Source organism: Myotis myotis, unplaced genomic scaffold (assembly GCF_014108235.1).
Source record: "Myotis myotis isolate mMyoMyo1 unplaced genomic scaffold, mMyoMyo1.p scaffold_m19_p_2, whole genome shotgun sequence".
In the NCBI taxonomy this organism is placed as follows: Eukaryota; Metazoa; Chordata; class Mammalia; order Chiroptera; family Vespertilionidae; genus Myotis; species Myotis myotis.
In genome coordinates this window covers 216,677,917-216,692,333 of record NW_023416324.1, presented here as the reverse complement: position 1 = coordinate 216,692,333, position 14,417 = coordinate 216,677,917, and the positions used below count along the sequence as shown (strand labels likewise).

The following is a 14,417-nucleotide window of genomic DNA, read 5'->3' as shown; positions in this document are numbered from 1 at the left end:
CCCGGACAGGCAGGTCGGCTGCTGGAGGGGGGAGGGAGGGGCGGAGGGGGTGTAGGTGGGGAGGGGGCAGGGAGCAGGCCCTCACCAGGAATATCTCCTTACACTGGCGCATTGTTCCATTTTCAAACACCCTGCTCCTGGCTGCGTGCGGCTGGCTCCTGAGTGCCTCCTTCATTTCATAATAAAAACCTTTGCAGACCACCGACGGGGCCTGTGCAGATGAGAGACCCTGTTCCTCTAACACAGGAGTTATTATTTACATAAAGCGGCACCGTTAGAGGCGACGAGGTCTGAAGTCTGGAATTGTGAGAAACAGACAGTGTGGCTGGGGCCCTGCAAACCTGCCTTTTCTGGTCCTACATTGTCGGGAGGGAGACAGACCCCAGAAACATGCACTCAACCTATTTATTGGTTAATTTAGCAAGAAAACGTATGTATGCTCCACACACACACACGCACACACACTCACATTCACACGCACACTCACACACACATGCACACACATTCACACGCACACTCACATTCACACACACGCACACACATTCACACACACACTCACATTCACACACACGCACACGCACACTCACATTCACACACACGCACACACTCACACACACACTCACACACACACCAGTGAAAAGGTGTTTTCAATAAGGAGCCCAAATGACTGACACACAAGCCGGACCCTCTGGGTGCGGGAATCCATCGGACTCAAAAGCGGCCCACAGGAACCAATGCCGCCTCCCACCTCGGCCTCCGCCTCTCCGCGTCCCTGACTTTTAGGGGCGCTCTTACCTGCTGTTCCCTGAGCTCCCCTCAGGAAAGCAGGGCTAGGAGCTCGCACTGCGGCTCAGGGCCACCGCACAGAACGCCTCCCCTTCAGACTGCAAGCTGCTGGGCCAGTGGAGGCCATGGGCAACTTTCAGGATTGGCGCCCCCCCCCCCCCAGGGCTGGCTCAGCTGGTGGAACTGCAGGCATTTGTGGGGGGAGTGACAGGGCCAGGGCTGCCAGTCCTTCCGGTCCACGGGGGCGGCGGGCGGGCAGGTTCCTCTGGGATGAGCCCTGGGGTGGAGTCACACTGTCAGCTAGTGAGATTTCCGAACTACGTGCTCCCTTCAACTCTAGGCCCCAGGCCCGGCTGCCTGGTCCCCCAGAGAGCAGTGGGGAGGGGGGCGGGGCAGAGCCTCCTTCCCACCCCTGAGGGCCGGGGTCCCCAGAACAAGGGCAGGAACCCCAGCCGGTGTCAGGTTACCGACGCCCAGCGGGACACCACGGACCCGCGCTGGCTGGAGCCTGCCCACTGCCACGCGGGGTGACCCGGCAGGTCTGGGAACCCAGGGGTGGACAGGGGGCAAGGCCCTCGCCCACTGTTTGGTTTGTTTGCTTGTTTGGGCCACAAAGGCCTCTGGGGTCTGCGTTCAAAGCATGTGTCCCCGGACCCAGCTCCATCATTTGCCCCGACGGTCAAAGGGCATTGAAACGGGCGTCCCCCCCCCCCACCCCCCAACACCTTGCTCGGAGGCAGTGGGGACGGCCGGGTCTAAACACCTGTGCTGCGGGGGAAGGCGTTCCCGCGGCTTTTCCTGTGGAAAGGCTGTCTCTGGGCCTGACCATCAGCGTGGAGCCGCGCAGGACAGACCAGGGGGAACCGCAGAGAAGCCGGTTCTCCTCCCGCCTCCCCTTCAGCTGCCCCGGGGGCTGCCCCTCCAGGCAGCGATCCTTCCTTAGCAGCTTCGTGTTACCCCCCAGGACGACCTCCCACCTCCGAGGAGCAGGAGCACCTCTTGGGTGCCAAGAGCATATTCCAGAAGCCGGCGCTCCCCCAGCGTCGCGCTCCCCCAGCTGCTGCCGGGCTCAGGTTCCACTTCCACCAGGAAGTGCTCCCTCCCTGCCTCCAGGTGTCTTTGTTCAAACCTCCCTCCATCCGGGCATTAGTCACTGTGCGCGGCTGCCATTGGCTCTCGGAGCCGCTTCCCACCTGCACAGCCTTCCCGCCCCCCACCACCACCACCCCCACCCCCCAGCTTGGCCTTAAGGAAGAAGGAAGGAAAGGAGAAACTAGAACCTGAAGGAAATTCCAACGGAAGACGGGCTGCCCGGTTGCTTAAGCACAACAAGGCTAACCTGAGCCGGCGAGACAGGCCGGGTGTGGAGCAGAACAGCGCGGGGCTGCGAGCGCAGAACTGCTGTCCGCAGTCAGGGTCCCCTGGCCCCGGTGGCTCCGGGGCTGAGCGCCGACCTAGGAACCGGGAGGTCATGGTTGGATTCCCGGTCAGGGCCCAGGCCCGGGTGTGGGCGGGCGGGAGGCAGCCGATCCACGATTCTCTCATCACTGATGTCTCTTTCTCCCCCTCCCTTCCTCTCTGAAACCAATAAATTGATCTTAAGAGTCCCTCTGGCAGGACATCCCCTTATTCCAGGGACTCATGTGGCAGGCACTGTCAGCAGCTGATTAGTCGTCCTGACCCCCCCCCCCCACCTCAGCACCCACAAATGGAGCGCTCCCGGCTCTCCAGACTCCGAACCCGAGGTGTGGGGAGATGGAGTCGGTGGCCTGGATCCCAGGGACTGGAACCCAGGTCGGTTTGACCTCATCACTCAGGTTCCTAACCTCCATCCAACCCCGTCCAAGGCAGCAGACGTGGGTAACCCGACCGCCCGCTCCGACTCAAGATGCCCCACATGCTCCAGGGCGCGTGGGTACCACGGGGGCGGGCACGGACTGGCCAGCGTCCCGCAGGGCTCACGCGCGTCCTTCCAGCCCGGCCAGCACACAGCCAAGGCAGCTCGGTGCAGCCTGGGCAGGTCCGCGGACGCGATAGGACCAGCCCCCGGGAGGGAGGGGAGCGCCCCGACGGCCGCAACGGCCACCCACTAGAGAGGGACCGTGGCCGGACGCGGCGCCTCACGGTGCGGGGACCAGGGCGCCATGCGCAGCGGGGACTGGAGGGAAGGCGCCGCCTGCGCGTCTTTTCCCCGAAGCGTCTCGCCAGGAGGCCGGGGGAGGGGGCGTCACCTGACAGCGCGCACCAACTTCTCCCGGCTCGGAGGGGCGCGCGGCACCGCAGCTCGCCCAATGGCGAGGTCTGTAAACAAAAGCGGGCCCCACGCGGGTCCTGGCCGGCGGTGAGCAGCGCGGCGCGGCAGCATCCCGGCGGCCGAGCCCGCGATCGCGCGCGGAGACCCCCGCCCAGCCTAGGGACCCCGCGCCGGGCCGGTCATTGTCTCCTCGCCCGCAGGAGCCGCTGGAAAGGCCCCCTCCCAGGGCGGCCGCGGTCTCCGGCCCCGCGGGCCGACCCCCGCTCTCCTCCCCCTGTGTCCGATCGCCAAGGTGAGCGCCCGGGCAGCGTCACCGAAACCGCCGGCCCGGAGGTGCCCAGGTCGCAGACAGACACACGGCCACACGCACGCACGCACTCCCTCCCGAAGTTGACAAAAATCGGCCGACAAATACCAAGTGCCGCCACCGCCGCGAGTCAGCGCGGACCTCCTGCCGCGGGAAGACCGAGCGCCAACGCCCGGACACTGTCACTTCCATTCGGCGCCGGCCGCCTGGACGCCGCTGCCTCGCCTCCCTCCTCTCGGTCCGAGCTCTCGAGATGCTTCCCCGCCTCCCGAGTGGGCGAACGCGAAAACAATACGAGCAGAGAGCAATCGGGGGGAGCTAGGACCCGCCGGAACCCCGGGGTGCGGGAGACGCGGTCGGGACGTGCCCAGAGGAGCGGAGTGGCTCGGGCATCCTCTCCGCGGCCCTCGGGGTGGCTCTAGCCGGCCGGCCGCGCACCCAGTCCGCTGTACTCACCCGCGACGCTCGTCCCGGATGTCGGACGTCGGCGACGGGGGCCGCACCGTGCGGGAACGCCGGGGTCCCGGGGCTGCGGGCACCGAGGCGACCGCGGCGCTGCAGAGACGCGCGCCCGACGGCGGCGGCGCTGCTCCGCCCGGCGCGCTCGGCTCTCGCGGGCGGCCAATGGGAGCCGTCAGGCTGCTTCCGTGGGCGGCCCCGGGGGCGGGGCCTGAGGAGCGCGTGGGAAACCGGGATCCGATTGGACCGCCTGACTATCGCTCCGCCTCCGGCCGGCCAATCCGCGACGAGTGACACAGGAGCGGGGCGTTCGGAGTTGGGCTGAGGCTGACAACAGGCGCACGCCGGTGCGCAGCTGCACCCCGGCCCCGCGGCGGGGAGGATGCGGAGCGCGCTTCCGGGGCTGCCTTCCCGCGCGGCTTTGGCGGCGCGGCCTGGGGCTGCCGGGCAGGCCGAGGAGGCCCGGCTGGCGGGGGGCGGCCGCGGCGCCCTAACAAAGCGACTTGGGGCGGGCCGAGCGGCCTCCGCCTCCTCCCGCCATAGGCCCGCGCAGCTGCCAGTCACCGCTCCTGGTGGAGGCGGCCTATGACGCGCGGGGAAGGGGCTCAGCTCGGCGCGCGCGCGGCGCGGCATCGGTGGGATTGGTCGGAGGTGAGGGCTTTCCTGCCACCGCAGGCCCGGCGGGGCGGGGGGGGGAGGGGAGCCGCCAGCCGGCGCCGTACCTGCGGCACGTGATCTGGTGGGGACGCTCGGGAGACGGAACTTTTTACGAGGAACCCCAGCCACTCCCTCCCGGTGGGCGACTGGGCGGGTTGGCGCCGGCCGGGCTCCAGGGCGGGCACGGCGGCCTGCACCGGCCCCGGAGGCCGACCCTCGCCGCTGACTCACCTGCCCAGCAAGTGAACTTGACTCTCGGCGAGGAGCCCGGCCTCGCCTTCACCTCCCGGCAGAGCAGCGACTCCCGCGAGGTTCGCACCGACCGGGTCGCCTGCAAAATGCCCTTTACCTCCGTGGGATCGTGGGGGGCACGGGGCCCCGACCTGACTGTAGTGTAGGAGCTCCAAGGAAAGCCCCCCGCCCCCTGCGGGGCTTTGGGCTTCCCGCTAAGAGCCACCTGCTCAGGGGGGCGTCCACCCCCGGGGGTGCAAGGCCTGAGCTCGGGCTGTCTGGTTGGAGAGCAGGAAGCACTGACGGAGGTGCCCGTGTCCTGGAGGGTGAACCTCCACCGGAAACCAAGCCGGCTCGTCTCCCCTCTGCTGCGCCGACCTCGCGGTCCGGTCCAGGCCCTCCTCCGTCCGGCCTCCCGGTCCGGTCCAAGCCCTCCTCCGTCCTCACCTGCTGGGAAGGGCCGCCCATGTCTTCCACCGCAGCCTGCCTTGCTCCTGAGTCCGGTCTACCTGTTGCAGCATCGTCCTTCGAAACAAAAACCCTTTGCTCTCCTACCTCGTCTCTTCCCTCCGCGCGGACCCCCACCCCGTGCTTCCTCTTCACTGAACCGACCCCCCCCCCCATTCCTGGGGGCCCGGTGCACAGTCGGGCTTCACCGCAGGCATTTGCTGAGCTACACTGTGCAGCGGTCTTGGCTCCTGGAAGCTCCGTGTCCGCCATGGGTGGGACCCACACACCCTGTGTCACAGGGGCTGACACTGCCCCTTATGCTGCCCTCCTGGGTCCGTGCAGCCGAGTGCCTAACGGGGCTGGGCACATCCGGGTGCTCAGAAATACTCACCCAGAGGATGAGAGAGGAGCCCTCATGAGAGGCAGGAGCTCTGAACATGGCGAAGTACTTTAAACCATCAGTTTGACGGGAGAACAAACTAGAAGCAGGCATGGGTCCATGGAACAGATGACGGCTGTCAGGGAGGACCGAGGAGGGGGACTGGATGAGAGGAGGTAAAGGGACCAGCCAAAGAACATACATGCATAACCCGTGGACAGCCGGTGATGGGCCCAGCCCCAGGATCTCCATAGGGTACTCGCCAGCATCAACCTCTGAACCAGGAGGGCACAGGCCGGGTTGCAGGCTCCATCCCAGTGGGGGGCGTGCAGAAGGCAGCCAATCAGTGATTCTCTCTCATCGTTGATGTTTCTCTCTCTCTCCTTTCCTCTCTGAAATCAATTAAAAAAAAAAATAAATATATATATATATATATATATATATATATATATTAAAAAAGAAAGAAAAGTAACTGACACATAGCAACATTAAACAGCATTTGTTACATAAACATCTGCTGGAGGCACCTGAGGCAGGTCCTGCTGAGGCCTCTCTGTGTAGCAGGTCCTGGAAGTCAGCGCAGAGCAGTCTGCTCTAGATGGGGGGGGGGGGGCGCTGACCCCACACACCCCAGTATTCACACATAACTGTGACTCCCCCAGAACTTTACTCACAGCCTGCTGTTGACTGCAGGCCTTACCGATGCCATAAACAGCCGGTGAACACACATTTTGCATGCTGTATGCATTGTAAACTGGGTTCTTACAAGAAAGTAAGCTAGAGAAAAGGAACTGTTATTAAGAAAACCATAAGGAAGAGAAAATGCATTTCCAGTTCTGCAGATATTTATTGAAAAAAAATCCGAGTGTCAGTGGACCCACACAGTTCAAACCTGTGTAGTTTGAACGCTGTGGTGGGGTCTCCTCTGCCTCACTCAGCACTGCTGCCCTCACGGCCCTCCCGTAAGGAGGTCACATGGTTGTGCTGACCGCAGAGTGGGACCTTGGTCCTGCAGTTCCGCTAGGAAAGAATTCAGAGCCAGGAACTCTGGTGCCAAGAGCTTCTCCAGAAAGTCACAGACGGAGAAGTGAGCCAGCTGGGCTGCATGGACTCAGGAAACCAGTTACAGAGGCAAAGAAGGGCGCTCAGCCACAAAAAGGAAGAAAATTTTACGCTTTTGACAGCGACAGCATGGAGGGACCTGGAGAACATCATGCTGAGTGAACTAAGCCAGTCAGAGAAAGACAAGTGCCACATGATTTCACTCATATGCGGAATTTAATGAACAAACTGAATTAACAAGCAAAATAGAGACGGCTCATAGAGATCAAGCAGACAGCTCTGGGGGGGCGGGGGGAGGGGTGGAGTGATTGAGCAGAAAAAAAGGAAGAATTCATGGACACAGTCAACAGTGTGGTGATTGTGGGGGGAGGGGCCTGGGTGGATGTGGAAGAGGATATGGGGGGGCTAAATGGTGATGGAAAAATAAAGGGGGAAAATGAATAAAATGCTTCCACCGTGCACTCAAAACACACACACTGCCCTGGCGGGTGTGGCTCAGTGGATAGAGCGTCAGCCTGCGGACCGAAGAGTCCCAGGTTCGATTCTGGTCAAGGGCACGTACCTTGATTGCAGGCTCCTTGGGCCCTGGCCCCGGTCGGAGGCAACCAATCGATGTGTTTCTCTCACATCAATGTTTCTCTCTGTCTTTCCCTCCCCCTTACACACACACACACAGACGCACACACACACCGCACTTGGAGCTTAGGAGGAAGAAGCACAGGTAAGGCCTGAGGAGAGAAAGGGGAGGGAGGTGCCAAAACCGGTTTGGCTCAGTGGATAGAGCATCAGCCTGCGGACGGAAGGGTCCCAGGTTCGATTCTGGTCAAGGGCATGTACCTGGGTTGCGGGCACATCCCCAGTAGGAGATGTGCAGGAGGCAGCTGATTGATGTTTCTCTCTCATCGATGTTTCTAACTCTCTATCTCTCTCCCTTCCTCTCTGTAAAAAATCAATAAAATATATTTAAAAAAAAAAAAAAAGAAAGGGGAGGGAGGTGACTGGGCTGTAGAGAGAGTGCTTGTACTGGGTCCCTCACCTCAAGGGATTTTATGTTTCCTAGCCTTTCTTAGGGACGGATCTCCACAGGGTACTCATCAGCTTCCCCGGTTTGCCCTTTCAGGGCAGAGGTGCCTACGGATGGTTTGGTGGGGGGGGCGGGGGGCGTCGTTACTCATTGCATCTGGTCCTGAGCCAGCCCTGGCATCACTGCCTCTGCTGTTGCTGCTTTTCTGGGCCGACAGTTGAAACACAACTGAGGCCTAGATGCTACCTCTAGTTTGACCAAAACTCTGACTCTATGGTCAAGAGACAGGAGGTTCTGTCCTAAGATGATCTGATGCAGATCAGACACCATTGCCCCGTCCTAAGATGATCTGATGCAGGTCAGACACCATTGCCCCGTCCTAAGATGATCTGATGCAGGTCAGACACCATTGCCCCGTCCTAAGATGATCTGATGCAGGTCAGACACCATTGCCCCGTCCTAAGATGATCTGATGCAGGTCAGACACCATTGCCCTGAGGGCGCAGAGCCTAAGGGAGGATCACACAGGTCGTGCTTGGGAGTCCTCCAGGCTATTCGGCCCCTTGCTCCTCCTGCACGGCAGGTCTGCCCGCAGGACTATGGCAGAGCAGGGAGAAGGCTCACCCTGGGGTGAGTGAGGTCCAAGCCCTAACCGTTGTCTCTAGTTTTGCGCATTGTTAGGCACTGGACTTCCCGCCCTGAAGACATCTTCCCTGCCTACCCCTCCCACTCTGCTCAGGCAGTCTCACGGCCACAGGGTGAGCTTCCAATGAACCCTCAGTGGCCATCTGACCATCTGACCCCCTGGGGCAAAGCTCTTTCTGCTCCAAAGAAATCCTGAAAGGCATCAATACCCTGGAGCTGGACCGGCCGGTCTGAGCCCAAGCCACCACCCAGCTCTGGAGCAGGTCCCTTCATCTTTGCTGAGCCTCCCGTTCTCACTCTGTGTGGGAGATCACTGTCTGCCCCACAGGACTCAGAGGGTACACAGGGCACAGGGTGTGCACTCATCCAGGTTCGCTATTGGGGTTAGCTAAGTCTCTGAACCTCAGTTTCCTCATCTTTAAAATGGGGTAACAGTCCTGACTGGTGTGGCTCAGTGGATAGAGCGCCAGGCTGCGGACTGAAGGGTCCCAGGTTCGATCCCAGTCAAGGGCACGTACCTCCTTTGCGGGCACATCCCCAGTGGGGGGTGTGCAGGAGGCAGCTGATGGATGTTTCTCTTTCATCGATGTTTCTAACTCTCCCTCTCCCTTCCTCTCTGTAAAGAATCAATAAAATATACTTTTTAAAAATAAAATGGGATAGCACTTTGCCCAGCTGGTGTGGCTCAGTGGTTGAGCAATGACCTATGAACCCAGAGGTCAGGGTTCAACTCCTGGTCAGGGCACATGCCTGGGTTTCGGGCTCGACCCCAGTAGGGAGGCGTGCAGGGAGCAGCTGATCCATGATGATCTCTCATCTCTGATGTTTCTCTCACTCCCTCAGCCTTCCTCTCTGAAATCAATAAAAATATATAAACAACAATAATAAATAAAATGGGATAGCACTTGGTGGCTGGAAACCCTGAAAGAGACACGCGAAGGAGATGCTGAGCCCCGCCCACAGACCACAGGAGACCACATGGGCCCTCGCTGTGCCTCACCCCCACCCGCAGCAGCAGCCAGGACCCGGCCTCCGATGCCTGTGCAGGGCTGGCCTCCGGGGCCGCAGCTCTGCGCTCGCACCCAGGTCGCTGGAGTCGCGCCGAGGGCCTCTGGGTCCATTTCCTGACCTCAAAAGCCCGAGAAGCTCGCGCCGGCTCCCGTCTGCTCCGCACAGCACGTGGCTGCTGCACACGGCGGCGGACAAGGGCGTTTGATTAAAACACGGGCCAATGCCATCTGGCGTGGGTTCTGGCATCCCCTCTCCCCAGGGCAGCGTTGACATCTGAAGGGAACAGAGCACGGACCCTGCGGGGAGAGGAGCGGCAGGGAGAGCAGGACGCAGGGCGGCGCAGGGCAGCCAGGCCCAAGGGGTCTCAGGTTCGATCCCGGTTCCCGGGTAGGGGCGGGCAGGAGGCAGCCCATCCACGTTTCTCTCTCTCCGTCTCCCTTCCTCTCTCTCTAAAAACCAATTAAAGAAACACATTTAAAAAGAAAGAAATTACATTTCTGGTGCCTGCCCCCAACTTCAGCGACGAGGCAGCACCTTCCGCACCAGTTACCGGAGCCGCACGAAATAGGGTCCCGGCTGAGTCCCGGCAAACGCCTTCCCCAGGAGGCTCCTGCCCTCCCGCCCTGCCGCCCAGCAGACACCCCACCGCCCCCACCCCCGGGCTGGGCCCTGGCCCCTGGCCCCGTCGCCCTGTGTCTGCAGCAGGCAGGCAGGAGGTGCGGATGGAGCTGTGGCTGAGCAGGTGGCGCCTCTGCGTTGCCTGTGCGGGAGGCGGGCGTTTCCCGCTGTTTACCTGCCCTCTCCTTTCCCAGCGTGTGGCTCACAGGGGGCGGGGCTCGCGGGGGCGGGGCCCACAGGGGGCGGGGCTCTATGGGGGCGGGGCTCACATGGGGGCGGGGCTCGCGGGGGCGGGGCTCACATGGGGGGCCGGGCACGAGGACATACCAAGGCCACACCAAGGCCACAAGGGGTGCAGAGAAAGGTGGTGAACTACACCTTGCGGCCGGACAGCTTTCTTCTGAGGCCACTGTCTGGTCACTGAAGGAGGAGCACACGAGGCCAAAAGCGGTCACCTGGAAACCAGATGGGCTGAGCCCCACGGGCACCAGCCCCAGGGACGGGGAGAGGCTGTAAGGATCTAGGGGGGCCTTTTCAGCAGGAATTCTCTGGGCGGTCCGGATCCGGGGCAAGTCCGGAGGGGAAGTTACTGGTCTGAGCCAATGGGCTGTGATCTAAGCGAAAGGGAATGTCGGTTGCACAGTTACCTAAAGGTCAGCTTCCCAGGGGAGGGGCAGCGATTCGTTATTTGATCAGACCTCACACTCCTGGAGCTTTCTATGGAGTCTGAGGAACAGCTGGCAGGCCCTGCAGCACCCAACCCGGCCTGGGGTTCCCAGGACCCACGCACCTTGGACTGCCACACCCACCTCCATCCACAGCGGGACAAACCAACCCTCTACAGACAGGACTCCAACTCCAGCCACTGCTGCGACAGGACTTAAAAGTGACACAAACCGCCAGGCTGGTGTGGCTCAGTGGTTGAGCATTGACCTAGGAACCAGGAGGTCACGGTTCGATTCTGGGTCAGGGCACAGGCCCGGGTTGTGGGCCCGATCCCCAGTGTGGGGCGTGCAGGAGGCGGCCAAGCAATGATTCTCATCATTGATGCTTCTGCCCCTCTCTCCCTCTTCTCTTGCATTGATGTCTCTCTCTCTCTTCCCCTCCCCCCCGCCCTTCCACTCTCTAAAAATCAACGGAAAAGTCAAAGGGAAAGAGACCGAGCCATCTGCCAGGGCAAGAAACCGAGTCATGGTCCCCGACACCTGGACTCTGCCCAGCCCTTGCTTCCCTGCCTCCTGACAGAACACACAGCCCAGGTGCAGGCCTCAGGCTGTGCTAGCGGAACCGGAACTGGAACCGGACAGCTCTGGGCCTCGCCTGCAGGCGCGAGGAGGTGGGAGCCGCCAGCGCCCGAGGACTGAGATGTGGGCCACAGCGCGGCAGGGATCTCTGAGGAAGGCCTGGCTGCTCTCCCGACCCCCTGTCCTGCCCACAGAGCGTGTGCGGCCCCGCAGCAGTCGGACGGTTGTCTTCCGGCTCGCTGGAGATGTGCTGACTTAACGAGCATTTAACTGCCTGCTCTGGTGCCTCACCTGCCACGGGCAGTGCCTGGCTGGGCCGAGGAGAGAAGGCCGACAGACACAGGGCTGGGGCCCCGGGGCCTCCCTCCGGCTCCTGTGGCCTCCATGGCTCCCTGGTGTGTCCTGACCTCTCCATGGGAGGTCGCAGGCCCACGGGCGAGGCCCCTAAGGACCCGTCTCAACACACCCTCCTTTGGGTCTTCTTTGTTCCCCGGGGATAGCTCCCCGTCGATTCTGAGTGGAAGGAAGGGGGACAGAGGGAACCATTGGCTGGTTGTCTCCCGCACGTGCCCGACCAGGACCCGGACCGAGCCTGCAACGGAGGTACATGCCCTTGACCGGACTGAACCCAAGGCCCTTCAGTCTGAAGGCCCACACTCTATCCACTGAGGCACACTGGCCAGGGCCACAATCACCTTTTTTTTTAATATATATTTTATTGGTTTTTACAGAGAGGAAGGGAGGGATGGAGAGTTAGAAACATCGATGAGAGAGAAACATCCATCAGCTGCCTCCTGCACATCTCCCACTGGGGATGTGCCTGCAACCAAGGTACATGCCCTTGACCGGAATCGAACCTGGGACCTTTCAGTCCGCAGGCCGACGCTCTATCAGTGAGCCAAACCGATCAGGGCCACAATCACCTTTTTAAAAACTTTTTTTAATATATGTTCATTGATTTCAAAGAAGAGGGGAGAGAAATAGAAACATCAATGATGAGAGAGAATCATGGATCGGCTGCCTCCTGCACGCCCCCAACTGGGGATCGAGCCCGCAACCCGGGCCTGTGTCCTGACCCGGAATCAAACCGTGACCTCCTGGTTCCTAGGTCGATGCTCAACCACTGAGCCACACCGGCCAGGCCACAATCACCTCTTTGAAGGGCCTGTCTCCACAGTCTGCACACTCTGAGTCCTGGGGCTGGGACAACGGCGCAGGAAGTGGGGGGCACACCATCCGGCCCCTGGCAAGCACCACCCTCATTGTCTCCGACTGTAAGGACGCACAGCCCAGCATTCGGCAGCAACAAGACGCCCCTCCGACCGTGTTGGGCCGGTTTTCCTGGCTGAGGGGTTGCTGAGTGAACTGAAGTCCTCGGCCAGTTAGCAAAGGGTCATGGCCAGGCGCCCTCTCTCCTGGGAACGCCTGCTCTCTTCCTGCTGACCAGCAGGGACAGGCATGGTTACTGAGATTTCTAAGCTTTTCTCCTAAACGGAGAGGACTGGTTATGGAGCGGGGGCAGGGGAGGGGGGTGCCCAGGTCGGGAGGGCATGGAGGGCGCGGCGGGCCCGGCGGCTGGGGCTCAGGAAAGGAGCCCCCGTCCCCGCATCCACAGTCTCCAATGTCTATCCCACGTCTGCACTCGCCTCGCCTGTAGGTGCCTTTCCATGGCTGCGTTCTTCACTCCCCTCAGTTTTATGGTCACTTTTCCTTCTAAAACCAGACTCATGGTGAGAACATTCCAGCATGCTCTCTGATTGGCCAAACCTGCTTTCCTCCCTCGGCCTGTGACTGGGGCGGGTCCCCAGTCCTTCCCTACGGCTTCTCTCTCGGGGGGGGGGGGGGGGGGGCTGCTGAGACTAGAAAGCCCCCAGCCTTGGCCCAGCTGCCACGCCACCACCTCCGCTTGGAAATGGAGTCCCTCCCCAGTCACGTTTCACCCCAGCCAACAAGGGACAAAGCAACCCTCCAGCTTGGAAAACCAGCAACAACGTTTCCTGCAACAGACCGGCTCTCAGCCCAGAGAAAAGGCGCCTGGGGCTTTGCAGAGGGGTCACAGGATGAAATAAATACCTGCGCACAGAACAGCGCTCACCCCACGGGCTGGGAATCATTTAAAAGCTAAACGAGAAGCTGTTCCCTCCCGGCCAGCGTGGGTCAGTGGCTGAGCGTCAACCTGTGAACCAGGAGGTCAGGGTTCAATTCCCGGTCAGGGCACAAGCCCGGGTTGTGGGCTCCATCCCCAGGGTGGGGCTGCAGGAGGCAGCTGATCAGTGATTCTCATCACTGATGTTTCTCTCTCCCTCTCCCTTCCTCTCTGGAATAAATGTATTTTTCTATAAATCTTTATTGTTGGAAGTATTACGTATTTCCCCCTTTTCCCCTATGTTTCCCCCTCCAGCCCCCAATAAAAATATATTTAAAAAGAAAAAAGCTACACAAGACGCTGTTTCACAAGCCACCCGTTTCTCCGAGCCTGACCCGCCTCGCGAGCTTCCAGTGGCGGCAAAGTCCCAGCCGCCCACCCAGAGCAGCTCGGGCGGAACCGAGCGCCGGGTCAGCAGCGGACGCGGCTCAGCACCTTCCTGGAGGCTCCGGGACCATCTGTCTCCCCTTTCCCAGCTGACGAAGGCCGCCCAGCAGGCCTTGGCCCCGGGTCCCCTCCACCCTGGAAGCCGGCCGTGGCTAGTCAGGTCTCCCTCGTGCGGCCTCACCCTGACCCGGACCCTGACCCTGTCTGTACCCCCTCCACCCCTTTCAGACCCGAGTGATGATGCTGTGCCCACCTGGTAACACAGACGAAGGTCCACCTTCTTCACTCAGCCCCACAGCAACATGAAGTCCACCTGCACTCGGCTCCTCCTGCCTCGTCATGGACACATTCCCCTCCAGGGCGTGGAGCGTGGCCATCTTGGGCCCGTTCTTCCTCCTACCACACCTGCTTTAAGGCGAGGGATGAAAGAAGTGTATTTTGTGAGTTGTGTGTGTTTTATTTATAGAACTGTTAAATTTAAGTTTCCCTACTACTCTTTTCCCTTCCATCCCTCTCAACTGAGGTCCGATTTATTGATGATTTGTCACTTGTCAGTGACAGCTGACCGTCAGCACCGTCTTCCCTTAGTTCCGATGTGCAGTGTAACCGTTAGACACGTGTGTGATTTATGAGCTGCGCCCCACCTTGCAGCACACAGTTAGCACAATATCATGGACTATATCCTGTGCTGTCCTGTAACGACCAGTCTGTACTTCTCAATCCCCTTACCTTTCCCGTCGTCCCCCCCCCCCATTGG

At 60.9% G+C, this 14,417-nt stretch overlaps 1 protein-coding gene across 1 annotated transcript in view; it reads right to left on the bottom strand.

Moving 5' to 3' along the window:
- Positions 1-3,921, bottom strand: part of TIAM1 (TIAM Rac1 associated GEF 1) — a 180,358-nt gene extending 176,437 nt beyond the window's left edge. Inside the window, exon 1 of the mRNA XM_036350041.1 lies at positions 3,804-3,921. The gene's annotated coding sequence lies outside the window, so the exon portion shown is untranslated. The remainder of the gene's footprint in view (positions 1-3,803) is intronic.
- Between the last annotated feature and the right edge of the window lie 10,496 nt (positions 3,922-14,417).